The sequence below is a fragment of the Meleagris gallopavo genome, chromosome 3, assembly GCF_000146605.3.
Source record: "Meleagris gallopavo isolate NT-WF06-2002-E0010 breed Aviagen turkey brand Nicholas breeding stock chromosome 3, Turkey_5.1, whole genome shotgun sequence".
Lineage (NCBI taxonomy): Eukaryota > Metazoa > Chordata > Aves > Galliformes > Phasianidae > Meleagris > Meleagris gallopavo.
In genome coordinates, this window is record NC_015013.2 from 2,927,097 (window position 1) to 2,928,274 (window position 1,178).

Genomic DNA, 1,178 nt, shown 5'->3' on the forward strand with positions numbered 1-1,178 from the left:
TGTTCTACTTGTATGCAAGCACAGTTATATATTGGCAGCAAAAGAAAAAAAGAAAAAGAAAAAAAAGACAATTTTTTCTATAGTCAAATTATACTGGCTGCTTTTCAGTTTCATGAATTCACATTTAGAGCAACAACTTTAATTTGACTTCAAATTAAAATGTAACTAAATGTAGTGTTATTTCTTACAGCTTTGCTCCATAAAGACATAATATGATTTAATTACTGTATAGGTGATGGCCAGAATACAAAACTTACATTTCACTGCAGTGTTTTTCGGTTGCTTTCTTTTTTGGGACCTTTTATGAATTCAATATGGAGCTAAAGAGCACTCGGCTACTACAGGTTCTCGAGGCTGTAAAAACCACGGAGTCATGATTAGCTTGGTGGTTTTTCAGATTGTCTTTGGAGGGAGAAGTCGATTGGGATGACAGGCTGGGGAAAGGGTAAAAGCAGAACAAACAGCATCTTGCAAACTGTTTTTGAGACTCCTGTTTTGCTATTGCCCAAGTCTGACAGTGGCTATGGCACTTAGCCAAGAAGCCCGAACCATTGAAAGTCTGCCTACTCGACTTTGAAACAGTCAGAATTCTCTGAGACAAAGTAGTTAACAGTTACCAATTGAGCAGTAACTTAAATCTGCTTTGGGTAATTTCGATTTATTTTCTCATGAATTCTATATATATATGAAGCTTGATCTTCACAGAAAAAAAATAACATACAGCTGCAGTCTTTCCTTACTTATCTCCATGGGCTGAATCTCCATGGGTTATCTTCCATCCACCGCGGCCAGAGGCTGGAGCACAGGGAGGAATGCTCGTGAAGAACACAGCCTGAAGGACGGAAGAGCAAAAGCAGCAACAACCAGCAGGGCGCTTCAGGCTCTTTCCTAGAATTACAGTCCACAAGAGAGCTGCAGCCGGTCCTCCGGCTCCCGCTAGAGCCGAGCCCACGCTCCGCAGTAGTTCCAGCCCGCCAGGTCGCTTCACGACAGACTGCGCGAACCCCGGGCGCTCGTCGGAATGTCCGCGGCCGTCCAGGCGGCGAGGCGGGGCGGGGCCCGGAGGGGGAACTACAGCCAATGGGGACCGGCGGCGTCACAGCCTGCCCGTCGGCCCGTCCGGCCCTCTCTTTGCTGGCTGAGGGTTCGCGACCGGCCATGGCGGCGGCCGTAGCTGC